The 26887-nt window shown below is 47.3% G+C and overlaps 1 protein-coding gene across 1 annotated transcript in view; it reads left to right on the top strand.

Moving 5' to 3' along the window:
* TRIM55 (tripartite motif containing 55) overlaps nt 1-26887 on the top strand; it is a 206224-nt gene that overhangs the window by 111256 nt on the left and 68081 nt on the right. The window lies entirely within an intron of this gene.

The raw sequence follows: 26887 nt of genomic DNA, 5'->3' as shown, positions 1-26887 counted from the left end.
AGAAAGCAAAAAGTGATGAAAGAAGCATACCAACACCTCCACCTTGTCTGTTCTCAGGTCTGGCGGTATAGAAAAATTTCAGCCCACCATACGAGAGAGCAGCAGTGGCAGTAGTGTCCACTGGATCCAGGTTTCTGTAAGAGCCAGAAGGTTAAGGGAATTAGAAAGGAAAAAAACATGAATGTAAGTTAGTTTGTTACATGCTGAGCTTACGTTCCAGATTGTACAATTAAAAGAGATAAGAAAGGGCATGCATCGAATATTAATAAGATTAGCAGGGTTTCTATATACAGCTGGAAGAGAGTTATGTATACTAATGGAGGGGGCCCAGGGTTGGGGGAGATGTTGCCAGCAACTAGGAGAAAAAAGAGAGAGTAGGTAATGCAATGATTTGTATGAACATTTTGAGTACTGTATTGTGGTAGTGGAAGGTTTGGAGCTGATGAGAAATGTTAGTAGAGCCTCAGAGTTCTACACAGGAGAGGGTGAAGGGAAGGGCTGATGTTGGTAGGGTGCGCAGAATGTGTAGGAGGGCGGGAGAGTTGAAAGAAAGCGGAAGTTAAAGCATATATGAAGCAAAGTGATGTACATAGTGCAAGACAACTGGCCAAGAAACATGTTTGTTAGAATGTCTGGTGCAGCTTACCTGTCCCCTGCCCAATGGCCATGTATAACTGCAGAATACACTTTAGGATTTCACTTAAAAATGTATTGCACACATGAGCCAGCACACATGCTCTCCCTAGCCTGATCTGAATATATAGGAAGTCTCTGCTAGGATATAGTACCAATTGGCCTCATTGAATAATTAAGCAATTAGCCCAAGAGGAAAGCAGGCAATATAAACAACCCCGTGTTAAACAGAGAGACCGCAAAAACAAAAAAAAATAAACAGTGAAAAAGATAGCTTTGAACATTTAAGAAAGAATAAAAATGTGCTTATTCATTTTAAAACACACTTATTCAATCAATCATTTGATCAACAGTTAAATCAATGTTACTTGCACAATCGAGTTCTGACTAGTCTTTTTACATGGTTTTTTACCAGTCATTAACATCCATCATCCATAATAACAAGACTATTTGGTTAATAATGTGTAAACAGCAATCATTAACATGAGATATGCATGATATCTCTTCCCGTACTTAAATATATCACACTGGTTTGCAGTTAGAAATGCTGTATCATAACATTTGGAGATGAAATATTCTAGATGACCTTCCAGGTGACGGATTATTGCAGAGATGGCCTTTAGAAAGAGCATCATAATTGAAGTACACCATGAGACCAATCATCTTTCACTTGAACCTTTTTTATTCTTCCATGTGACACATGGTTAAGAATGAAAAATGTTAGTGAGTTGGTCACTCTTCAGCTTGGGTCGCTGTTTGGTATGCTGGCTTTATTGGATGTAATGACAGCGATGCGAGTGTTTATTGGATTTAAATGTGAAGGCTTATTGGTTTGAGATAGGGTCAGAAGAACAAATTAAATGCAGATAATAAGAATGAGGATCAAAATCACCTGCAGGTGAAGTATTTTACTTTCTGTACACAATGTATGGTGAATGTGACTATAAATAATTATGGCAGTCAATCTAACAGAGGTTTGTAGTGAGCACATCTGTATCAAACTGGCTAAATGGGCACCTTCAACAAAGTATTATGTGTGCTAAAAGGAACATAATTTGGTCGCCAAGTTTTTGAAAACATTGTCTATTATTATAGTATTTTGTTTGTAGAGCTTATCTTGAACATAATCATGGCACCTGCAAGTCTAATGCCTCGTCATAAACCAATACAATGTGTATATATGGGTCGCCCTCCCAGGGCTGTGGGGTACTCGGTACCGGGCCGGTCTCTCAGAGGGGCATGTCACAGCAGCGGTGACCCGGTCTGTGGCCCTGGGCGCCCTTGTAAAAGGGGTTGAGTGGTGGAATAAAGTTTATGAGTGATTCGTGACGGCACCTGTGGTATTCGGCAATGAAGATGTTAAGCCAACGCTGCAGACAGATCCTCTGGGACGGATAGTGTGGTGCAGCAATGAAGGTGTAGCCCTCCACAGGCAGGGCTGTAGTCCCAGGGCAGTGTAGATCGGTGTTGGGGAAGAGGGTGCAGTGTCTGGCACAGAGATGTAGCAGTGCTGGAGAAGTTGCAGAAAGAAGACAAGGACACAGCGGAATGTAGTTTCTTTACCTTTACTTTGTAAGTGCAGTCCAGGGTCCAGATTACAGATGGCACAGGAGCTGATTAGCCTGGAAGCAACTCAGGAATCTCTCTATGCAGATAGGTTGTGTAGTTTCCTTTCTAGCGCTTACTTGAGGTACATTCAGTACTGTGTTACACTGAAGTTCCTCATTCTTATTTCCTCTCAGATCTACCTCGTATGGCAGACAGCTGTAGCCTTCTATCTCTTCTCTTGGCTCACCCGTTGCTGTTGTGCCTCCGAGTCTTAGGTGGGAATAGAGCATTTACAGCTTCCTATTCCTCTGGTTTCTATTGCAGGACCATTAGTATCCATACAACCATGGAAACCAGGCTCCAGATCATGCGCTCCAGCTGGAAACGAGCTCTCAACTCCGCTCAGTCCCCCAGCTTCTCTCTCCATGTCTACACACTTCGGCCTCTTCACACTAACTGACTAATTTCCCTTCCTGGCCCTCAGAGCGCACTCCTCCCCCAATTCTGGTTCAGAGCTCCCTCTGCTGGCTCGGAGTGGGAACTGTGGTGCATGTTATGGTTAACTGCTAGAGAGACCCTTCATTGCCTCCAAGCCTGACATCACCCTCCCTGGAGGAAGGTAATGCCACTGTGGCGACCATACTCCTGGGGTCGCCACATTCCCCCCTAGTGCAATTCAGTACTCCTGAACTGACAAAAAAATATGAACATATTAACAATGATAAATGTACAAGATTTAAGAAAAATGAAAAATACAAAAACCAAAAACTCCAAAAATAGTCCTATGACGATTAGTCCATGCGTCAAAGTCCATGGTCCATTCCTGGGTAAATGGTGAACTATATACAAGGGGTTCTTACAGAGTCTCTATAGGCACAAACTTGAAACATTACATATACTGTATACATGTACAGGTTAACATTTACATTATTTGCATAACTTATTTAGATGAGAAACCTGAGGGGTGGTATGTGTTATGAGCTCATTTTCTGCTCCACCACCAGAGTTCTCCTTCCGTTCTCCCTCTGGTAGTGACAGGAGGTAGTGAGGTTAGTTTAATTGGTAATGGTCTGCCACCTGACGAGGAGGATAGTGATTGGATCTCTGGAGTATCAGACTGGATATAAGACAGCCAACGCCCTATCCTGTTGCTGGTGATTCAGTCTGTTTCTCAAGTCTTGAACTTCAGCTCTGCTCCAGTCATCTCAAGTTAAGTTTGTTTTTTGCTAATGTTCACTCTTGCTCTTGTTGGTCAACTCAGTTTTTGTGTGGTCAGCCAGCCCGGCTGGACTGTGCTGAATTTCCACTCTTATTTATCTGTATTTGCCAGTTTGCCTTTTTGTCCTTTATTTGATTGGCCTCTTTTTGCTCTGTCTCAGAATATTCCAGAGTGCTGATATAGTGGGAGAAGTCTAGTGACTTCAGGGTTAATTTTGTTATCAGAAGCATTGGACATTATTTTTGGTAGGTTTTTTTGGCAGATTGCAGACAGTATCTTTCCTTTCCTGTCCTTTCAAGTTAGTTTGTCCCCATCGTTTGCTCAGCCTATTTTTCTGCCTTTGTTTGTGTTTTCATCTTGCTTCACCATCTATACATGTGGGGGGCTGTCTTTCCTTTGGGATCTGCTCTGAGGAGTTAGTTTTCCTCTTTTCTTACTTTAGGCTTATTTAGCTCTCCGGTTGTGACGAGGCGTCCAGGACCACCATAGGCACGCTCCACGACTGCTTCTAGTTGTGTGTTAAGATCAGGGCTCTGCAGTCTGCATAGTTACCAACCTCTCTGGTTTTCTGAGACTTAGCGTCTGTTGCTTTTTTCCTCCTCGGTGACCCATTCATAACAGGTATGCCTTGGGTACTACGGACAGACCTACGTAGCTCTAGGGTGGATAAACTGGGTAGTAGCCGTCTACGGACTCTTAGACTCACCATGGGTATGACAGATTCACCACTGGCAAGGCGAGGATTCTCTGGCTCCACTGCTGGTGCGGCATCTGCTACCTGAACTTCCTGATTTTCAGAGTTCTCTTGAGTCACTTCTTCTTGTACTACCAGTTGGGGAAAGGTCAAAACTGGCACCGCTCTGGCATTATTTGCTCTAGTCCAATTTGCAGGGAATTCTCCAAGTACAGTGCTGACCTTTTCTTCTTCCTCTATGGGTTGGATGTTGTTTTGCTCTTCCATTCTTTCTTTTAACTGGTCTGGGCATAATTTCAAATGATCCCTTGATACTGCTGCTGAGGTTTCTCCCCCATCCTTACTGATAAGGCACACCTTGGTGTTATCGAAGTTTGATGGTAAGACGGTGTAGGGTTCAGCTTCCCATTGGTCATCTAATTTATGCATCCTCCTCTTCCTTTTTAGGACTTGTTCTCCTGGTGACAAGAGAACTGCAGGTGTATGGTGATTGTAGCGCCTTTCTTGCTTTTGTCTTGCCTGAGCTAGACTCTTTTCTACACACTCTTGTAATCTTCGATATTAAGAAAAATACTCATAAACAAAAACAAACTAAGAGAACGTACTCCTGGCATGATATATACCACACCTGGTTGTCTCCGTTTGTTAAATAGGACCTAGATACAGATCCATCGCCAAAGCAATATAAGAAGAGGTGGAAAAAACCACTAATGTGCGACTATAGATCCAATAAAAAATGGAATATCTTTATTAGGACAAGTATGCAGTACAGGACAAAGACAGTGTGGAATGATGCATAAAAAAAAAAAAACAACCAACGCAGTGTGAACTACATGACAGACCCACCTCAGGAATTCATCATATTGTATTCAAATCAGTACAATTAAGTGCATAGGATGTACATCTGTGGACACCTAAATACCTACATACATCATATGAATCCCAATTAGTTATATCTATCCTGGGGGCAGACGCACGGACCACCCCCAGGATTCCCCCACCCACCGGTTCCATTTGGTGAGATTCATTCTGCCATGGTTTCTCTATTAGTGGGAACTGGGCATAGCAAGACTTGGATTGGGACCATGGCCAGAGTCGTACTATATACATCTCGGTATGGTGGGATTGTGTAGGAACCTATACCCCATACACACTAACCTCCTCTTGTATAGCAATATACTGTTGTTTGTGCTATATGGGCTCATACTGATGCTGTGACATGTGGTTGAGGATGGTTTCACTTTGGATAGATATAACTAATTGGGATTCATATGATGTATGTAGGTATTTAGGTGTCCACAGATGTACATCCTATGCGATTAATTGTACTGATTTGAATACAATATGATGAATTCCTGAGGTGGGTCTGTCATGTAGTTCACACTGCGTTGGTTGTTTTTTTTTTTTTTTTTATGCATCATTCCACACTGTCTTTGTCCTGTACTGCATACTTGTCCTAATAAAGATATTCCATTTTTTATTGGATCTATAGTCGCACATTAGTGGTTTTTTCCACCTCTTCTTATAATCTTCGATATTGTTGCTGCCGCTCTGTGTCCCAGTCAGCATCTGGTGACGTCATCTCAGGTGTAAGGATTCCCATATCCAAATCAATAGGCAGCTTACCAGGCCTCGCTCTCTTTAGGTAGGCTGGAGAGCAGTTGGTGGAATTCACAGGAATGTGGTTGTAGAGGTCTACCAGATCTGGCAACTTTTCTGGCCACAGATTCCTCTCTTCCAAAGGCAAGGTCTTCAGTAGGTCGATCACTACCTGGTTCATCTTTTCACACATGCCATTGGTCTGTGGATGGTACGGTGTTGTCCTGATCTTCTTGCAACCGTACAAGCTATAGAATTCCTGGAACACTTCTGCCTCAAAAGCTGGACCTTGATCTGTAAGCACTCGCTTGGGATATCCATGTGGTCGACAAAAGTGCTGTTGGAATGCTCTGGCTGCTGTCCTGGCTGTTTGATCCTTGACAGGCACAACTGTTGTGAGTTCATTTTCCCCTTCGTCACTGAGGTCTGGTGAACTCCCTATTCTGGTAAAGGAAGGTAATGAGCCTGATTATCAGGCACCTGAGCCTAATGAGGATGACTGGCTGAGTGGAGTCACGGACTGGATATAAGGCTGCCGACGCCCTGCGGGTGATTTCTCTGTGGACTTCTAGGACACCAGTCTGATTCCTGCTCCTCTAAAGCTAAGTTTTCTGCTTTGCCTGTTAGCATTTGTGTTTTGTTTTTTGTTTTCCTTGCTTTTCTGGATTCTGCCATTCCCTGCTGGGGTGAGCTGAATCTCCTTTTGCCGTTTGCTCTGTCTTCAGAATATTCCTGAGTACTGACATAGCTTTTTGAAGCCTAGCGTCTTCAGGGCCTTTTTCACTGTCAGTCTGTTGGCTCTTATTTTCATAAGGTTTTTCATGGATTGCAGACAGCAGCCTTCCTGTCCTTTCCTGTCTAGTTAGCTTGGGCCCCGTCTTTGCTCAGTCTTTCTTTCTGTCTGTGTTAGTGTTTTCATCTTGCTTCACCGTCATTATATGCTGGGGGCTGCCTATTGCTTTGGGGTCTGCTCTGGGGCAGTTTAGATTTCCCCTTTCTTTCTTTAGGCCTATATAATTCTCCGGCTGTGATCGAGGGGTCTAGGGCATCGTAGGAACCCCCCACGGCTACTGTTAGTTGTTGTGGATAGGATCAGGGGTCTGCAATCTGATAGCTGCCAACCTCTCTGGTTTTCTGGACTTAGCTAGCATTTCTGTTTTTGCCTCCTATGGTGACTCCATCCTAACACACAACTACCAAGAATCTCGAGTAGTGGTCAACGATGGTAAGAGCATAAATGTAGCCTGAACGGCTTTGGACCAACTTCACATGGTCCAGGGCGACCAACTCAAGTGGTTGTTTGGTTATTATTGGCTGCAAAGGAGCTCGCTGGCTGTTACGGTCCTTTCTGCGCAGGTTACATTGTCCACACTCCCGGCACCACTTTTCTATGACTTTCCTCACACCAGCCCAGTAGAATCTCTCTCGGAGCAAGGCCTCCAACTTCTTCCATCCAAAGTGTCCAGCCCCATTGTGGTATGTTTCCAAGACCATTGATGCTTCCCTCTTTGGGACTACCACTTGCCAAACCAACTCATGAGTGTGGGCATTGATACTCCTCCGACACAGCTTTCCTTCATAGATGAACAGCCGGCCTCTTTCCTTCCACAACTGCTGGGTTTCTTCAGGAGCATCCGACTCTGGGCGTGAGTCAGGTTGTGACAGTAGCTCCTTCACCAGGCGGACTGCGGGGTCGCTATCCTGGGTTTCTGCCCAGTCATGATGAGGCAATTGGTTTAGGGTGGCCTCTTTCAATACTGACTGTTTGTTTCTCACTCCTTGAGCACGTTGGGCCGCAATTGGCCGGTGGAAGGCAGGTAACTCGATTTCTTCAAGTGCCTCAGGGTCTTCTCTTGCATCTGGCAGATTAGGCATTCTGGACAGTGCATCAGCATTGGCATTCTTGTGCCCTGCTCGGTACTTGATGGTGAATTCATAGTTAGACAGTCGAGCCATCCATCGCTGCTCCAGTGCACCTAGCTTGGCAGTTTCCAAGTGAGTCAATGGGTTGTAGTCCGTGAAGATGGTAAACTTGGCTGAAGCTAGGTAATGCTTGAATCATTCAGTCACAGCCCAGACTATGGTGAGGAACTCCAGCTTGAAGGAACTGTAGTTGTCAGGGTTGCTTTCAGTGGGATGAAGCTTCCTGCTGGTGTAGGAGATCACTCTTTCTTTGCCATTCTGTACCTGTGACAGTACTGCTCCAAGTCCCACGTTGCTGGCATCAGTATATAACACAAAGGGTTGGTCATAATCTGTGTAGGCCTGAACTTTATCTCCTGTGAGAGCCATCTTCAGTCGAGTGAAGGACCTCTCCAGCTCCTCATTCCATTCGAATGTAGGACTCTGCTTTCTGGCCTTCTTGGGCTGACCCACCAGAAGATTTTGCATAGGAGTGGCTATCTCAGTGAAGCCTTTGATGAACCTTCGGTAGTAGCCTACCAGCCCGAGGAATTGACGTACTTCATGGAGGTTGCTGGGCTTCTGCCAGTCCCAGATGACTGTGACTTTGTCAGGATCCGGTGCCACACCTTCTGCACTCACTACATGACCGAGGTACTGAACCTTGGGCTTCAGGAGGTGGTATTTGGAAGGCTTCACCTTCAGGCCAAAGTTGGACAAGGCTTCAAACACCTCAGCCAGGTGCTTCAGATGGTCTTCATAAGTCTTGGAGAAAACAATGACATCATCAACGTGCAACAGGACTGTCTCGAAGTTCTTGTGCCCAAGTCAGCATTCCATTAGCAGTTGGAATGTCCCTGGTGTGGTGCAGAGCCCGAATGGCATGTAGTTGAACTCACAGAGACCCATTGGGGTGGTAAACGCTGTTTTCTCCTTGTCTGCCTCTGCCACAGGAACCTGCCAATACCCACTAGTGAGATCTAAGGTGGAAAAATAGTTACCAGTTTTAAGTGCAGCTAATGACTCCTCAATTCTGGGTAATGGGTAGGCATCTTTATGTGTAATGCTGTTAATTTTTCAGTAATCAACACACATTCTCATGGTACCATCCTTCTTTTTCACAAAGACTATTGGGGCTACCCACGGCTACAACTGTCTCTGATCACCCAAGCCTCCTTCATTTCCCACAACATACCTTTGGTACATTGGTATTGTGTTGGGGGGTATAGGCCGGTACCTTTCTTTTATGGGTGGATGATCTCCAGTGGGGATATGATGTTGAACCCCTTTTGCCTTCCCAAAGTCTAGGGGGTGTTTACTGAATACCCGCTCATATTCCTGAGTCACTCTGTAAACCCCATTCTTTTGGTATGAAGGGGTGGAGTCAGTTCCCACCTGCAGTTGCTGGCACCATTCCTCCAGCTGCTTTACAGAGCCATTGTCCTTCACCTGGTTGGATGAGACCAAGGGCTCTGCTGCCTGCATTGCATTGTTACTGACAGTAAGCAGCTTAGCAACTGTGGCATACCGAGGTATTGTGTCCTCCTCCTCCCCACAATTCCCCACCACCACCATCGGGACCAGCTGGCAACCCCTGCCCACTTCCATGGCATCTTCCACCATACTTGCTCATTTTTGTGAAAATGTACCCAAAATACCACCAGCTATATGGTACTGTAAAACAAGGTAGAAGGTGTATCTACTATTGGTGAGATTTTGAATCTCACTATAGATTTGAGGATGCTGAACTATTGTCTCAGGCCCAGTAGAGATTACACCTCAATGTAACAGGCTGAAATTGGATGGTGTATGACAAGGTGTAGGGTGTCTACAGGATTGGTGAGAATTTGAATCTCACTATAGATTTGAGGACGCTGAACTATTGTCTCAGGCCCAGTAGAGATTACACCTCAATGTAACAGGCTGAAATTGGATGGTGTATGACAAGGTGTAGGGTGTCTATAGGATTGGTGAGAATTTGAATCTCACTATAGATTTGAGGACGCTGAACTATTGTCTCAGGCCCAGTAGAGATTACATCTCAATGTAACATGCTGAAATTGGATGGTGTATGACAAGGTGGAGGGTGTACGTAGTATTGGTGAGAATTTGGATCTCACTAGAGATTCGAGGACGCTGAACTATTGTCTCAGGCCCAGTAGAGATTACACCTCAATGTAACAGGCTGAAATTGGATGGTTTATGACAAGGTGGAGGGTGTATGTAGTATTGGTGAGAACTTGAATCTCACTAGAGATTTGAGGACGCTGAACTTTTGTCTCAGGCCCAGTAGAGATTACAACTCAATGTAACAGGCTGAAATTGGATGGTGTATGACAAGGTGGAGGGTGTATATAGTATTGGTGAGAATTTGAATCTCACTAGAGATTTGAGGACGCTGACAATGATGCTCTCAGTCCAAGTATGGGCGCAGGCAGCCTAATAAGCAGGACTGCTGCACAGTGCACACACAAAAGGGTGGAAAAATGAACGCTTGGTAACTGTGCAGAAAAGAGGAAGAAAAGTATTTTTGCTTTTAAAAAAGCAGTTTGCACAGCAGTGTGCAAACAGCAATGCAGCTATCAGGGAGCCATATAAGGCAGCCTAATAACCAACAGAGCTGATGCACAAAAATAGAGCCTCCCCTGTCACTGCACACAAAGTGTTGTGTTGTAAGTGGAAATCGCTAACAGCAGAAGCAGTTTTTTGGTTCTTCTTCCCTGCCTAACGCTCTCCCTACAGAATCAGCAGCAGCTCTCCCTATGCTAAGATCGGCAGAAGTAACATGGCGGTCGGCGTTCACGCTCTTTTATAGCCCCTGTGACGCCACACAAAGCCAGCCAATCACTTGCATGCCCTTCTCAAAGATGGTGGTGACCGATATATATATATAGCCTCCCCATGTCCATGATAAGACGCATATAGCCTCCCCATATCCATGATAAGACCCATATATCCTCCTCATGCCTATGATAAGACCCATATAGCCTCCCCATGCCTATGATAAGAAACATATAACCTTCCCCATATGCAGCCAAATCCCATACACAAAAATAAATAAAAGAAAACAACACCACATACCTTTCTTCCATTCCCTGACGCTCTGCTCTGCTTCTGCCTCCGATGCGCTGACTCTCTGCAGTACACAGCTGACGCGAATCGCATCAGCTTTTTTACACGCTGATTGGTGGAGGAAGTGGCTGGAGGCCCCTCCTCCACCACTGCAGTCAGCGTGGATGGAGAGTGACTGAGGAGAGAGGGTGGGCGTAGACAACAAGCGGGCAGGCGGGCTTTTTGCAACGAACAGGCAGACTTTTTGAGACGAGCGGGCGGGCACAGAGTGGTCTGTGGGCCACTGTTTTCAGCTCCTCAGTTGTCTCGGTCCGTGGGCCGGACTGGAGCTGCCAGAGGGCCGGATGTGGCTCACGGGTCCCACTTTGCCCAGGTCTGACTCAGAGGCTAGTAGTTTTGAGGTTATATGAGAAGTTTATCTGTGACTGTTGCTTGGTTTGGTAAGTGTGATAATTCCTTTTCCTTCTCCTACTTTGGTTTTACCCTATCCTACACTCCCCAGTGCATTCCTCTGTTACTGTATATGTGTGTATATATTTGTATGTTTGGTATTTTCCATTTCCCCTGTTCGTGTTACCTTGTTTGTCTGACTGTGCACAACTACTCCCCTCCTCCCTGGATAGGGAAATGGTACAGGAGATAAGGCAAAGTACATGGCCTTGACATCTTCACCTTCAGAAGTATCCGGGGAAACAGGGCGAGCTAGGGCACAGCCATTACAATAGCTTATCGTAATTCATTGTTATGGGAATGTTACCTAGCGGCATTGGGGGTCAGCCTTAACATTTGGGGCAGACTATTCCATTTGGAGGATCCAATTTGCAGGCAGCATTGGATGAGGTATCCAATCAACAATGTGACTGACACTCTACTGTCATGATTATAATGTGTGTGTACTGTACAGTATATACCCTGTAATTGTGTACAATGCACTTCAAAAACACACACATGTATTTGACATGTACATGTAGAGGAGAAGACTGGGCTGTGGGTGCTGACAGAGAACTGGGTCCAGAACTGCAGGAACCGAACCTACTGTTGCAGGGGGGAAGGAGATTTGAGATCTGAGACGAAGCAGACCCGTAACTTCTGCACAAAGGACATGGTGAGCCAGGGAGGAATAACAGGGTTTGTGCGGGAAAAGAAGAGGACTTTTCGCCTGAAAGAGGAGTCAGTGAGGACCGGCGCTGGGCTGCGAGGAAAGATAGGCTGCATAGTAGCGATCACGGCCAGGTGCGGCAAGGACTCCCAGATTTCGGCGGGCATGTGAAGGAACGCACGCCGAGTGGAGAATTGCGGTGAACTCCACTGAGCTGCGCTGCAGCCTGCTGCCGCCAGAAGTGAGGCCCACGTGTTAGGCGGGGAAGCCGGAAGCACTGGCCTCAGCCAGAATTAATATATAGACTGCCATTCTGAATTACTCTTTCCCTGTTTATCCCTCAGCCTACCCTTTACCTGTTTATTTCCTGTTGCTCCCTGTGAGGAGGTTACCACTGTATTGATATAACGGTTGTTAACGCCTGCTCTGTGCTTCTGTGTCACTGCATCCGGATACCTGTGTTATATACATACCGATTGTGCGACATTTGTGATGTGTGCATGGCGTTTGTGTAACTTGTGTCATGTGTATTTGGTGTTTGTGTTACATGTGATATGTGCATGGTGCTTGTGTATAGTGTATGATATGTACATGGTGTTTGGTGTTTGTGCGATGTGTACATGTGTGACGTATATGATATGTGCAAGGTGCTTGTGGATCACCCCCAGGGCTGTGGGATTACTCGGTACCAGACCGGTGTCTTAAAGGGGATGTGTCGTGGTGGCAGTGACCTGGTCCATGGCCTTGGGTGTCCATGTAAAATAGGTGGAATGAAGCTGAATAAAGTTTATAGGTAGATAGTTTGTGACGCCACCTGTGGTATCTGGTCAGAAGAGGGCCCAGCGCTGCAGTGCAGTTCCTCTGGGACAGATGGTATGATGTAGCAGAGTTAGTAAAGCTCTCCACAGGAAGAGCTATAGTCCAAGGGCAGTAGTAGTAGATGTTAAGGTAGATGATGTAGTGTTTAGACACAGAGATGTAGCAGTGCTGAAGGGAGTGCAGGAATGATTCAAAGAACATGACAGAGTGCAGTTTCTTTTACCTTTTACTGTGCTTTGTAGGTACAGTCCAGGATTCAGATCACAGATGGTACAGGAGTTGGTCGGCCTGGAAGCAACTTAGGAATCTGGAGCGCCCTCACTCGCCAGGGTCGTGGGGTACTCGGTACCGGGCCGGTTGATCTTCTCAACGGGAGTTGTCACGGCAGCAGTGACCCGGTCCGTGGCCCTGGGGCTCCATTGCAAAAGGGGTTGTTTCAGTGTGCTTATGGTGGTGAAAGTTTATAAGTGATTCGTGACGCCACCTGTGGTGTTCGGCAAATGTTAAGCCGACACTGCAGACAGATCCTCTGGGACAGATGGTGTAGTGCAGCAATGATGTTATAGCCCTCCACAGGCAGGGCTGTAGTCCCAGGGCAGTGTAGGTGAAGTGACACTTAGATGGTGTAGTGTCGGGCGCAGGAGGGATGTAGAGGTGCCGGGCAGGCTGGCGCAGGAATAAGTGGAGGACACCAGGGCATGTAGTTTCAAAGCTTTACTCACAGTCTGTTGTGGTACAGGTGCCCGCATCCGTGCCGTGTCCTCCGGGTCAGGAACTCAGACAACTTCTAGGCAAGATGAAGCACTCCTTTCCAACACTCCGCCAACATATGTGCCTTTTCTGAACGTCTCCCTCTTAGCGCCTTTGAATGAAGTACTCTGAAGTGTCTGCTGCAGGACCATTAGTATCCATACAACCTCGGGGACCAGACCCCGGCCTTGCGCTTAGAACTTGGGAAGGGTTCTCCTCTAACCCTGATCCTTGGTTCTCTTATTCTCATCACGTTCTGTACTAATCCTTTCTTTCTTATGGAGAGTCAGGCTTTCTATCAATGCTCCTTTCTTGTGCCAGTGGACCCAGATCACTGAGGTCAGCTGCAGCACTTCCTTCATCCATCCCACTCAGGGGATCTCCTTTCACAGACTGACCTCGTCAGACTCCTGTGACTAACTGACTAAATCCTATCCTCTTCCCACTCTTTTAGTGCAAACTAAACTCCACCCGCCTCATAGCACACTTCGTGTTCCAAGCAGGGAGTGACCAAAGGGTGCTTTGCTACACTACTATGTTGTGTGGCATGCAGGTGTTGGAATGTGTTCAGGGTTCTCCACCTTACCTGGATAGTGGGGCACCACACCTCAGAAGGAGGTGCAGTACATCTGTGGCGACTGAACCCTCAAGGGCGCCACAAATCTCTCTATGCAGATGGGTTGTGTAGTCTTCTTTCTAGTGCTAATCTGAAGTACTTGTAGTTATGGATTACACTCGCATTCCTCTTTCTTGCTCTCACTTAAACTCCACTCGCATGGCAGGCAGCTGTAGCCCTCTCTCTGGCTCACACACCTTGCTGCTGTGTCGTCGAGTCTCAGTTGGGAAAAGAGCATTTACAGCCTCTTGTTCCTCCGATTTCTGCTGTGGGACCTTTAGTATCCACACAGCCTCGGACCCTGGGGTCCGGTCATTGCGCTTAAGCTTAGGGGTGAGCTTGACCCCAGCTCAGTCCCCAGCTTATCTCCACACGTCCACACTCTTCCCTTTCTCTGCACCAACTAACAGCTTCCTTCCTCCCGACCACAGAGAGCAGCTCATCAGGAATTAGGTTCAGAGCTCCCTCTGCTGGGCTGGAGTAGGAACTGTGCTGTGTGCTTGATTTACCTGATAGAGAGACTCTTTCATTGCTTATAGCATGACATCACACTCCCTAGGAGGGAGGTAATGCCACTGTGGCGACAGTACTACTGGGGGCACCACATTCCCCCTAGTGCAATTCAATACTCCCGGACTGAGGAAACATAAGCAAACATATAAACAAATGAACAATTGTAACTGTTACAAGATTTCAAAAATTAAAAATTACGAAAACCATAGCTCAAAAATAGTCCTTGTGATGATTAGTCCATGCGTTATTGTCCATGGTCCACTCCTGAGCAGTTGGTAACTATATGCAAGGAAAGTCCTGGCCACACATAGTCCTGTGGCCCAATTGTCCATCAAAACAAAATAAAGTTGTTCAAAAGGTTCTTACAGAGTCTCTGTTGGCACATATACTTGAAAAGTTGCATATTTACATTTCATATTTACAGTACATGTACTATTTACATTTTCTATTTTCACTTTAATCGCTAAACCTAGCTGGGATCTCACCTTTTGTACTACGGGTAGATCTGCATAGCATGTAGCATGGGTACTTCTAATGGCCTATTTAGGTTTAGTGGACCTGTTACTGCTGTTGGTAAACTAGGCAGTAGCCGTCTACGAACTCTTAGACTCACTGTGAGTACGACAGATTCACCACTGGCAGGGCGATGATTCTCTTGCTCCACTGCTGGTGTGGCATCCGCTGCCTGAACTTGCTGATTTTCAGGGTTGTCTTGAGTCTCTGCTACTGCAGGAGCCGTAGGCTGGAGAAAGATTAGGACAGGGACTACGATGGCTTGGTCCACTCTTGTCCAATTTGCAGGGAATTCTTCGAGTACAGTGCTGACCTTTTTCTCTTCTTCCTCTATGGGCTGAAGGTTGTTTTGCTCCTCCTTCCTTTCCTTTAGTTGGTCAGGGCACAGCTTCAGATGATCCCTCAACACTGCTGATGAGGTTTCTCCTCCATCCTTACTGATAAGGCACCCATTGGTGTTGTCAAAGTTTGATGGTAGAACGGTGTAGGGTTCAGCCTCCCATTGGTCATCTAATTTGTGCATCCTCCTTTTCCTCTTTAGGACCTGTTCTCCTGGCGACAAGGGAATTGCAGGTGCATGTTGATTGTAGTTCTTTTCCTGCTTTTGTCTTGCCTGAGCTAGACTCTTTTCTACACACTCTTGCACTTTACGGTATTGCTGCTGTCGCTCTGTATCCCAGTCAGCATCTGGAGATGTTACCTCAGGTGTCAGGACTCCCATATCCAAATCAATAAGCAACTTGCCAGGCCTCACTTTCATCAAGTAGGCCAGAGTACAGTTGGTAGAATTTACAGGAATGTAATTGTAGAGATCTACCAAATCCGGCAACTTCTCTGGCGACAGATTTCTTTCTTCCAAGGGCAAGGTCTTCAATAGGTCGATCACCACTTGATTCATCTTTTCACACATGCCATTGGTCTGCGGATGATACGGTGTTGTTCTGATCTTCTTGCAGCCATACAATTTGCAGAACTCCTGGAACACTTCTGCCTCAGAGGCTGGGCCTTGATCTGTAAGCACTCGCTCGGGGTAACCATGTGGTCGACAAAATTGCTGTTGAAATGCTCTGGCTGCTGTCCTGGCTGTTTGATCCTTGACAGGCATGACTACCAGGAATCTTGAGTAGTGGTCAATGATGGTAAGAGCATAAACATAGCCTGAATGGCTTGGGACCAGCTTCACATGTTCTAGGGCTAACAACTCTAGGGGCTGCTTGGTGTTTATTGGCTGTAATGGGGATTGCTGGCTGTTACGGTCCTTCCTGCATAGGTTACATTGTCCACACTCCCGGCACCAATTTTCAATGGCCTTCCTCATACCAGCCCAGTAAAATCTCTCCCGGAGCAAGGTCTCCAACTTCTTCCATCCGAAGTGTCCTGCTCCATTGTGGTACACTTCCAAGACCATTGATGCCTCCCTCTTTGGGACTACCACCTGCCAGACCAGCTTGTTAGTGTGGGCATTGATTCTCCTCCGACACAGCTTTCCCTCATAGATGAACAGCCTGCCTCTTTAATTCCACAACTGCTGGGTTTCTTCAGGAGCATCTAGACCTGGGTGTGAGTCAGCTTGTGTCAGTAGCTCTTTTACAAGGTGGGCTTCGGGGTCGCTATCCTGTGTTTCTGTCCACTCATGATGAGGCAATGGATTTAGGGTGGCCTCTTTCATGATATAGCGCTTGTTTTTCACTCCTTGGGCTCTTTGGGCCGCAATTGGCCGGTGAAAGGCAGGTAACTCAATTTCTTCGAGTGCTTCTGGATCTTCTCTCCCATCTGGCAGATTGGGCATTCTAGACAGCGCATCAGCATTGGCATTCTTGTGCCCTGCTCGGTACTTGATGGTAAATTCGTAGTTAGACAGCCGGGCCATCCAACGCTGCTCCAGTGCACCTATTTTTGCGGTTTCCAAGTGAATCAGCGGGTTGTTGTCCATGAAGATGGTAAATGTGGCTGCAGCTAGGTAGTGTTTGAATTGTTCAGTCACAGCCCAGACTACTTACTTGGGCCATGAGTAAGTTCAGAGTCAGCCCAATACCTTTTGTAAAGAATTATGGCATAGTTGTCACCTGAGAGCCAGTGTCCAGCAAAGCATTTGTGGCGCCCCTGAGGCTCAGTCGCCACAGAGGTACTGCACCTTCTCCTAAGGTGTAGTGCCCCACCAACTAGGTAAGTTGGGAACTCCTTTCCACACTCCAACATCTGCATCCCACACACAGGATAGTTCAGTAGGTCCACCTAGCAGCTTCAAGCTGGGGGTAGCAAAGCGAAGAATTGTAGGTCAGTCTGACAGGAGGTCAGGCGAGAAAGAGTTCAGTTCTGAAGTTAGTTTGAGTTCAGTTTGAGTTCAGTTTAGAAAGAGTGCTGCAGCTGCCTCAGTGATCTGAGCCAGCTGGCACGGGAAAGAGAAGAGAAAGAGAAGGACGTAGACCTGCAACCTCAGCTTCCATAAGAGAGAGAAGGAACAGCGCGGAACGAAGGAGTAAGAGAACAGAGAGGAGTTGTGGGTTGGAAGAGGAACCCTGCCTATAGGTTCTCAGCGCAAGGCCGGGGCCTGGTCCCCGAGGTTGTATGGACACTTATGGTTCTGCAGCAGACACCGGTGGAGTAGTTGGCTGTAAATGCACTACTCCCATCCAAGACTTGGGACACAACAGCAACCGATTAGCGAGCCAGGACTATGAGAGGAGTCCCTGATAGAGGCTACAGCTGTCTGTCATACAAGTAAGGTTCTAGGAACATCTGACAGGAGGAATTCCAGAGAACTACGGTACTGGAGTTCTTCACATTAAAAGCGCAATAGAGTAGTCATTCAGGAAAGGCACATGTTGGCGGAGTGTTGGAGAGGAGAACCCTGACTTGCCCGGGAGGTTGATTGAGTCTCTACCCCAGAGGACACGGCACGTAGGCGGGCACCAGTGGGTACCACGAACTGTGAGTAAAGCTTTGAAACTACAATCTGTACCATTCTGCGCCTCTCCTCGTCAATTGCACCTACACTGCCCTGGGAATACAGCTCCACCTGTGGGGAGCTACACCATCTTTGCTGCACCACACCATCAGTCCCAGCGGATCTGCACGCAGCGTTGGCTCAACATCTTACTTGCCAAATACCTCGGGTGGCGTTACGAACTATTCCAATAAACTTTAACACCATTAACATCACTGCCATTGATATTGGGCGCCCAGGGCCATGGACCGGGTCACTGCTGCTGTGACACCTTCCCCCTGACACCAGCCCGGTACCGAGTACCCCGCTGCCCTGGGTGTGAGGGTGACCCACATTCATGAGAATGCCGTCAATCACCACTGGGAGGACCAGTCGCCCTCCGACGTACTTGGTTCGCTAGTTATTTGGGCCTTGTTGTCCTACTCTTGGGGGTTGCCCTCTGCCCCAGGGGTTGTTCGTTTAAATAACAGAATCTTGTGATGTGGCCTGTTTGGTTGCAACAGCGGCAGATGGGACGTCCATTCTGGTCATAACGATCATTGTCTCTCCCTCTGAGCTGTGGGATCCTTTTCTTCCATAGCCATGGGATGTCCTTTGGACTGGAGGCCAGCTGGATCTTTTCCTTTGAGGACACTTGCATGGACTGCACAGTTTTCGCAAGTGCAGCCATATTTTTGGTCAGCTCTTGGACCTGAAGGCGTAGTTCTGCAGATGGATCACTATCTAGAGTCTGTGCATCAGCCTCCACAGGGCTCTGAGGGAAAGATGCTGCCTCTTGGTGGTATGTAATTGCTGGGCGCCTAGGGGGCGCTGGGCGGCTGACATCTGGTTCATGCAGCACCCAAATAGCCCTGTCTTTAAAGTCTGCAAAGCCCAGATCAGGGTTTTGTAGGGCCATGATATGCAGCTGTGTCCTGTGGGTGCTAGATAGAAGTCTCTCATTAAATTGTTCCTTTAACAGTCTGTCTCCATCTTTCACACTGTCTGGGTCAATCTGCTTTATGGCCCGCAGAGCCTCCTGCAGGTTAAGAGCATAGTCCCATATACTGTCCTGCACCCTTTTTCACACTCAAAGAATCTCATTTTCATTTCTGCTGCAGTGCGAGTGTCAAAGGTGCTCCTCAGCTTAGCCAGAACTTGCTTAACAGTCTCTTTATTAGTGTCCTGCCAGGACTTTACTTCTCTTTGCGCTGCACCAGTTAGCTGCCCAATAAGGACGTTTCCTTTTTGGCTTTCAGACGAGGATATACGTCAAATAAACTTCACAGTCTCTCTTTGAAATCGCTCAGGGTATGTGACTCCCCTGAGTATTGCGGTAGCCAGGCCACTCCTGGTATATATGGCATGGATAGCGGCATTATTGGGACTGCGGCAGCAGTCGCTTGATCTTGTTGCACTCTGGAGGTGGCGCTGGCCGCTGAATTCTGCGGCACTATTGAAGCTGCAGCTGCACTTGCCCCTGCATCTTGCGGTGCTGTGGGGGGTACAGTGGCATCCACCGCTACATCTTCTCCTACCTCAGACATTCTCTTCCCCCCTAGATAACGTGGGCCAGGCTCCGTGTTCCACTGGCTTACCAGGTTGCAGCTCCGCAGGCTGGATGGTCGGGGCACGCTGGGACTGTAGGCCTCAGCTACTCACTTCCTACCTGCTGATATCTTCGCGCGCAGCACTTCACGTTTCGCGCTCTCTCGCAGGCTCCGCCCATGATGGCATGCCCCTTCGGCTTCCCGTGCGTGCCGGGTGGCGGGGTAATGGCGGCAATTGCACAATCAGTCTATGGTACACAATACTGTCTCTTGCACACAGGACCCGGTGGCACCGGGCTTCAGAAACCTGTTTGTGACGCCAATAATGGATCCCCCCCAGGGCTGTGGGATTACTCAGTACCGGGACGGTGTCTTAAAGGGGATGTGTCGCAGTGGCAGTGACCCGGTCCATGGCCCTGGGTGTCCATGTAAAATAGGTGGAATGAAGCTGAATAAAGTTTATAGGTAGATAGTTCATGATGCCACCTGTGGTATCTGGCCAGAAGGGGGACCAGCACTGCAGTGCAGTTCCTCTGGGACAGATGGTATGATGCAGCAGAGTTAGTAAAGCTCTCCACAGGCAGAGCTGTAGTCCCAGGGCAGTAGTAGTAGATGTTAAGGTAGATGATGTAGTGTTTAGACACAGAGATGTAGCAGTGCTGAAGGGGTTGCAGGAAGAATTCAAAGAACACAACAGAGTGCAGTTTCTTTTACCTTTTACTGTGCTTTGTAGGTACAGTCTAGGATTCAGATCACAGATGGTACAGGAGTTGGTCGGCCTGGAAGCAACTTAGGAATCTCTCTATGCAGATGGGTTGTGTAGTCTCCTTTCTAGCGCTAATCTGAAGTACTTGTAGTTATGGATTACACTCGCATTCCTCTTTCTTGCTCTCACTTAGAACTCCACTCGCATGGCAGGCAAATGTAGCCCTCTCTCTCTGGCTCACACACCTTGTTGCTGTGTCGCCGAATCTCAGTTGGGAACAGAGCATTTACAGCCTCTTGTTCCTCCGGTTTCTGCTGTGGGACCTTTAGTATCCACACAGCCTCGGACACCGGGTCCGGTCAATGCGCTTCAGCTTAAGGGTGACCTTGACTCCAGCTCAGTCCCCAGCTCGTCTCCACACGTCCACACTCTTCCCTCTCTCTGCACCAACTACCTAACTTCCGTCCTCCTGACCACAGAGAGCAGCTCCTCAGCAGTTAGGTTCAGAGCTCCCTCTGCTGGGCTGGAGTAGGAACTGTGCTGTGTGCAGGATTTATCTGATAGAGAGACTCTTTCATTGCTTCCAAGCATGACATCACACTCCCTAGGAGGGAGGTAATGCCACTGTGGCGACCATACTCCTGGAGGCACCACACTTGTGTGATGTGTTACATGTGCGATATGTTTGTGTGATGTGCGCTCTGAGTTTGTGTGACTTGTTCTGTGTTTGCTTGATGTGTGTGTGACAATTTTCTATTGTGTATGCTGTGTTCTTTTGCACAATGTTTTTTTGTGTGGTGTGTGATACTTAAAGGTTGGACGCCCATACAAAATTCGTACACAGGGGCCTTTTCCTGTAAGTGTCTGTTTCTGACCTCTTTGCACAATATCTATACTCAGAATCTCAAACATTAATTTTTTGCTATATGCTACTCTGTATTAATCTAATACCAACTGGGCATGCCCAGCATCTAGACTGTCATGTTGACAGTTTGGTACCTCAATGTAGTAGTTGAAATGGAGAGATAAATGTGAAACTATATTTAGTGCAGTGATCTGCTCATAGTAAAAAGCTGTATATGAATTGCATTGCTGGTTATTAACCCCTTCATGACCGTAGCTTTTTTCGGTTTTGCATTTTTGTTTTTCGCTCCCCTTCTTCCCAGAGCCATAACTTTTTTATTTTCTGCCAATATGGCCGTGTGAGGGCTTGTTTTTTGTGGAACAAGTTTTAATTTTGAGTGCCACCATTGGTTTTACCATGTCATGTACTAGAAAATGGGAAAAAAATTCCAAGTGCAGAGAAATTGCAAAAAATGTGCAATCCCACACTAGTTTTTTGTTTGGCTTTTTTGCTAGGTTCACTTAATGGTAAAACTGACCTACCATAATGATTCTCAAAGTCATTACGAGTTGATAGACAGCTAACATGTATAGGTTCTTTTTTATCTAAGTGGTGAAAAAAAATTCAAAAGTTTGTAAAAAAAAAAAAAAGTTGCCATTTTCTGAGACCCGTAGCGTCTCCATTTTTCAGGATCTGGTGCCGCGTGAGGGCTTATTTTTTGCAAGCCAAGCTGACATTTTTATTGATACCATTTTTCAAAAAATAATTTATTCACTAATAAAATACATGTACAGTAATCTACACATGCACTATTTTTTTATATGTGCCTGACATATTAATATCTATTCTATGTGCATAAAGCCATACTATGTATTCTATTTTGTTGGGTCATGCTGTGATTTTACTGTACGTGGCACATGAATTGCCGACTTTTCATAGGACATGGGGGCTCCCACGAATTTTTTTTTCCCTAAAGGAATTTATTTTTAAAAAAACGTTCAGTAAACTACACGCACAAAGCACTCATTTTTTATCACACGCACATATTTATATATCTTTTTATATCTGTTTGCATATATCTATCTGATCTTTCGCTCTCTCTCTCGCTTGCTCTCTCTGTGTATATATATATATATATATATATATATATATATACACACACACACACATATATCTTGAAGAATATTTCCTTGGAAAACTATGTGTAAATGACGCAGAGAATTGCTCCATGTAAAAGCTTATGTTAGAATCGCATTGCAATCAGATCGCATTCGCATACAAACCGGATGTAAATCGGATGCTAGGTGTTAAAATATGATTGTACTCCCATGAAAATTGCATGACATTTGCATGACACTCGTCCCACTTTTAAGGACTGAAATTGAGACTTTTTTTTTCATAGCCTTAGGGCACACGTTGTGGTTTTGATGCGGATCCGCAGCGTTTTTGGATGCGTGGAATTGTATCAGATCCACAGTGTAGTGCACAACTAATGTTAATCAATGGGAAATCCAGAATTGGTGTGCATATTGTGATAAAACACTCCGGGATCGCCTTTGCTGGGGTCAAAGGTCACGTGCATTCAGCATGAAACTCAGGCGCAGAGCTGGGATTTGGATGTAACTGACCCTGGGTCAGGTTTATTAACGGTGAAAGCAATGCAAAAGGAAATAAAACATAAAACAAATCCTTGCCTGTCCGGCACTAACTAAACAATGGACAACCTAACTACCAACTGGCGGGCTTCTCCCGTCCAGCCAAACCACCGTTGCAGTGGGCACTGCTTCCACTCACGTGTGTCTCTCACACAGACAGGCTCTCTGTGTTCCCAGGCTGAGACACTCACACAACCACCTTGCATCCTTTTATCCACCTCCCATTATTCATTAGCAAGCAGGTGCGATACTGACCAGACTAGGCCACATAGGAAAGGAATCTGGGCGAGATATACCTTCCCTCATCCACTATTCCCACATGATTCTCACATATCCCCCCCCTCTGCTCAGACCACTCCGGTCGAGCAATGACACCCGCCAAACAGTGCACTCGGGACAGGGCATCTGCATTTCCCATCTGTACCCCTGGGCGGTGCTCCACCGTAAAAGTGTAGGCCTGCAGGGCAAGGAACCACTGGGTCACCCGGCTAGTCCGTTCCTTGTTCAAGTGCATCCACTTGAGAGGGGCATGGTCAGTGATCAGCCTGAACTTTCGGCCCACCAGGTAATATTTGAGGGCCTCTAGAGCCCACTTAATGGCGAGGCACTCTTTTTCTACGACTGCATACCTTTGCTCGTGTTTATTCAGCTTCCTGCTGAGATAGAGGACTGGGTGTTCCACTCCGTCCCTCACTTGTGAGAGTACGGCCCCGATACCAGTATCAGAGGCATCCGTTTGTACCACAAACTCACTGCGGAAGTCCGGAGTCACCAGTACGGGCTGAGAGCAAAGTGCCCGTTTTAGGCTATGGAAGGCTTCTTCAGCCGCTAAACTCCATTTAATCATGACGGAGTCTTTCCCTTTTGTAAGATCCGTCAGGGGGGTAGCGATGGCTGCAAAATTGGGTATGAACCGGCGATAATAACCGGCGATCCCCAGGAAGGCTTGCACCTGCTTCTTGTTGACAGGTTGTGGCCAGTCCTGAACTGCCTGAATCTTATCAACCTGGGGTTTAACAACACCCCTCCCAATTACGTACCCCAAATACCCGGCTTCTTCTAGCCCGATGTGACATTTCTTGGGGTTCGCGGTTAGACCTGCCTCCCACAGGTCGTCAATCACAGCTTGTACTTTCTGGAGATGAGTCTCCCAGTCCAAGCTGTAAATGACAATGTCATCCAAATAGGCCGAAGCGTACCGCCTATGTGGCCTCAGGACTCGATCCATCAGTCTCTGGAAGGTCGCCGGTGCTCCGTGCAGTCCAAACGGCATATACACATACTGAAATAAACCTTCCGGCGTAGCAAATGCTGTCTTTTCTCTGGCAGCCTCAGCCAGAGGGATCTGCCAATACCCCTTTGTTAGATCTAGGGTCGTAATATACCGGGCTTTTCCTAACCGATCTATTAACTCGTCGACCCGGGGCATAGGATAGGCATCAAATTTTGAGACCGCATTCAGTTTCCTGAAGTCATTGCAGAACCGGATGGTGCCGTCCGATTTAGGAATTAGCACAATCGGGCTGGACCACGCACTGTGCGATTCCTCAATGACTCCTAACTCTAACATTGCCTTCACTTCTCGGGAAACGGCTTCACGGCGCGCTTCCGGGATTCGGTAGGGCTTTACGTGAACTGTGACACCAGGTTCCGTTACGATGTCATGTTTCATTAGCATAGTCTGCCCGGGTTTTTCTGAGAAAAAATTTTGGTTGTGGAGTAGAAACTGCCTGACCTCAGTCTTTTGCCGCTCCGAGAGGGTCTCTGCAACCCGTACCTCCGGTGAGGTATGCGAGCAGACAGGACGGGCCAGCTCCGCTGACAAGGCAGACCGATCTTTCCAGGGTTTTATCAGATTTACATGATAAATCTGTTCAGGTTTCCGTTTACCTGCCTGGTATACTTTGTAGTTTACTTCACCAACTCTTTCCTTGATCTCAAAGGGGCCCTGCCACTTTGCCAGGAACTTACTGTCCACCGTGGGGACCAGGATCAACACCCTATCTCCGGGTGCAAACGTACGGATCTTGGCGCCCCTATCATAGATTCTTTTTTGGGCTCCTTGAGCCTGTATCATGTGTTCTTTGACGATAGGCATAACAGCCGCAATACGATCCTGCATTTGTGTGACGTGATCTATCACCGTTTTAAACGGAGTGACCTGACCCTCCCAGGTTTCTTTTGCAACGTCTAACAGTCCGCGAGGACGTCGGGCGTACAATAACTCGAAAGGCGAGAACCCCGTGGAAGACTGGGGCACTTCCCTGATGGCAAAAAGCAAATACGGAAGTAAATAGTCCCAGTTCTTCCCATCCTTGTCTATCACCTTTCTCAGCATCTGCTTCAGAGTTTTATTGAACCGTTCGACCAACCCGTCTGTTTGAGGGTGATACACGGATGTGCGTAACGGTTCGATTTGTAACAATCGGCAGAGCTCCTTCATTACCCTGGACATAAAGGGGGTCCCCTGGTCGGTGAGTATCTGTTTTGGTATACCGACCCGACTAAACACATGCACCAGTTCCTTGGTGATCGTTTTGGTGGCCGTGTTACGCAAAGGGATGGCCTCCGGGTAACGAGTGGCATAATCCAAGATGACCAGGATATGTTGGTGTCCACGTGCAGACCGTGGAAGGGGCCCAACTAAATCCATCCCAATCCTCTCAAACGGGACTTCAATAATAGGTAGGGGTACCAAAGGGCTACAGAACCGGGGCTTAGGTGCAGAGGCTTGGCAGTCAGGACAAGACTCACAATATACACGAATATCGTGATGCATGCCTGGCCAAACAAAACAGTGTAATATCCTTTCGGTGGTTTTCTGGACTCCCAGGTGACCTCCCATCACATGTCCGTGGGCCAGGTCCAACACCTGCCGCCGGTAGGGTTTTGGCACGACTAATAGTTGCACCGTATCTTCCCCCTTTTTCTCTATCTGATAGAGTAAATCATTCTCCAGAACCATGTAAGGATATGCCAGCCTAGAGCCAGGTTCTACGGGTACCCCATTTATCACTTTTACATTTGTCCTAGCCTGAGAAAGGGTAGGATCCTTTATTTGCTCGCTTTGGAAGTCATCTTTCTGAACTTCTAAATCCGGCAAACGGGGAGGTGGACGGCTGTCGGCCTCCTCCTCTTCCCCGGTCTCCTCTGTATCACCCGCCATGACTGAAAACGGGAACGGGAGGTCATTTCCCGCAGACTCTTCCCCAGAGTCTTCAGGGGAGACCTCTTCCAGGGGTTCGGGACCCACACGTGCCCTGGGAGAAGAATCATGTACACTATTACCCTGGGGTATCAACTGATTCTCCCACAATTGCCAGAAGTGGGGAAAATCCCGGCCCAGGATAACATCATGCAATATCGCCGGGACGAGTCCCACTTTATGTTGCACAGACCCATAGGAAGTTGTAATGCATATGACCGTGGTGAGGTATGAACAGGTGTCTCCATGCACACACGTTACTATAAATTTGTCTGATGGTCCAGTCGGGGCTGACACCAGACTGGCCTTCACCAGAGTCACCACACTTCCCGAGTCTAACAATGCCACCACATTTTTGCCATCAACAGTTAAATCACACAAGTGTTTTTCCACATCCTTTTGACCGGCATTCACACTCACTACCCGTGCAACCATAGACATGCGGTTTTTAGAGTCTGTGACGTCGCACTGCATGGGTTCAGTAGTGACCGGACAGTTCGCAGCAATATGTCCCATCTCTTGGCAGCGGAAACACCTAACGGGCCCCTTGCTTAGACCATAGTTCGTTACTCTCGGCCTCGCAGTGCGGGCAGTCCCGTTTTCCTCCCCCACTGTCTTAGGGATTTTTCCATCTCCCCTACTCCCTGGAACAGTCTTACCGGTTCCACGTGGAGATGATGAAGAACGAGGTGGGGTAGCGTCGTCTCGGAGTCCTTCCGCCACGGAGTAACGTTCAACCAGATCCACCAGTTGATCTGCCGTCGTAGGATTTCCATGGCTTACCCACTTCCTCAGGGCTGGCGGTAGAGCTCTCAGGTACTTGTCCATGACGACTCTCTGGATTATCTCTGGCGCTGTCAGCACCTCGGGTTGTAGCCACTTCTTCGTCACGTGGATCAGGTCGAACATCTGTGACCGCGGTGGTTTATCCGGCTGATAAGTCCATTGATGCACTCTCTGTGCACGGACAGTGGTCGTCACTCCCAGCCGGGCCAAGATCTCGGCTTTCAATTTGTCAAAGTCC

The sequence above is a fragment of the Dendrobates tinctorius genome, unplaced genomic scaffold (genome assembly GCF_039654945.1).
Source record: "Dendrobates tinctorius isolate UK_male_01 unplaced genomic scaffold, ASM3965494v1 ptg000082l, whole genome shotgun sequence".
NCBI classification, from domain to species: Eukaryota; Metazoa; Chordata; class Amphibia; order Anura; family Dendrobatidae; genus Dendrobates; species Dendrobates tinctorius.
Note: the sequence above shows the minus strand (reverse complement) of the source record. Positions and strands in the feature narration are given on the sequence as shown.